Below are 1608 nucleotides of genomic sequence, written 5' to 3'. Positions count from 1 at the left end.
AGTCTGCTGGGTGACGAAAAAGCAATCCACAGTGGCCCTATCTTCAACCGAGGCGGAATACGTGGCTCTGGCCAATGCGTCAACCGAAACAGTATGGACACGAAATCTACTCGGAGAGCTCGGAAGGAAGCCGGAGGGACCAGTCGTTGTGTACGAGGACAATCAAGCATGTATACACCTACTCAGTAAATGGGAACACCAAAGACTAAAGCACATACATAGATATAAAGTACAATTTTATTAGAGACTTATGTAGCAACGGTATTGTTAAAGTGATATACTTTCCTTCAGAACATCAAAAGGCTGACATGTTAACTAAAAGTTTGTCAGCGATTAAGTTTGAGAAATTAAGGAATTTGTTTAACCTAAAGTAATTTTTTTTTCTCGTAAAGGATAAAGTCCTAGTATAAGTTTTTTTGTTTATTCTAATTGTAAGTTAACTCTACGTACAAATTGAGGGGAAGTATTGGGAGGACACTTTGTCTGTCAGAGGGCGCTGGTAGACGGCGATCTTTCTTTTTAATGTGCGTTACGCGCTATGTATGTTTCCTGGTTTTCCGCGCTGTTCTTGCCCTTGCCTGCGTCGTGAGAGCACACGTTTATTGTAAGCTACAGATATATTGAAGAAGCAGAGCTTGTAACAACTTCATTGTGACTCCTTCTTCCACCACATCCGAAACCAAGCTATCCCGAAAACTACAACGAAACCTCAACAAAACATAAAAGATATGTTTATATATACACAATTCTATTTCATATTATTCTTTAATAGTTTCTGTCTTTATAAAAAATGTCCTGTACATACTTTGCAGAGATTGAATGATTGGGAATATGCTACTCGTGCAAAATATAGAAAAAAATGTGAAAATGTATAAAATAAAAAAGTGTTCAGAAAGTCATCTACTACTTATTTTAATATGTAAAGGAATTCTTGACTTTGATGGATTGTAATGAGGTTCAATTCTTTGAATTAAATTTATAGTAGACTGGTGGTCTAATCTATACATTTGTTTGAAATGCGAAGGAGGAATATTAAATGTGTTTGAACTATCTTTTACACGTCTTCTTACAATACGCATGTAGTTTCTAAAAAATAGGTTATAATCAGTGACATTAATGATTAATACATTTTTCTTACATTACCTGTTGTATTCTTCTTCAATCAATAGTCCAATATACAGGGTGTACCTAAACTGGCAATAAATATTTTAATGACAACTACTTTGTAACATTTTGAGACGAAAATTCTAATACGAAAAAGTCGAGGCTATAATAGTTTTCAAATGGAAACAGTTTAAACATCTCGAATAGCAAAGCTAGAATTTCGCGCGCTCAGGGATGGCAAAATGGTCAGTGATAAAGGTGCTTTCTTGAACCACCTGTCTTTGACATAAATGAAATTAGTGTAAAAATGTATGCAAGAGTTTTATTAAGAAACTATTTCTGTTTATTTGCAATGAATTTTAGAAATAGTTAAAAATTTTTTGTTCAATAGTTCAAATCGATATTGATTTGTGTCAACTGTCATAAGCATATCTGTTTGGTTAAATTGCGACAAATTTCATCGTGGAGATTTACCAATTTAACCAAATAGATATGCTGATAACA

This window comes from Vollenhovia emeryi, unplaced genomic scaffold (genome assembly GCF_000949405.1).
Source record: "Vollenhovia emeryi isolate VEMERY1.0 unplaced genomic scaffold, V.emery_V1.0 DF939423.1, whole genome shotgun sequence".
NCBI lineage: Eukaryota > Metazoa > Arthropoda > Insecta > Hymenoptera > Formicidae > Vollenhovia > Vollenhovia emeryi.
The sequence above is the reverse complement of the archived record's forward strand: the minus strand, read 5'-3'. Positions refer to the sequence as shown.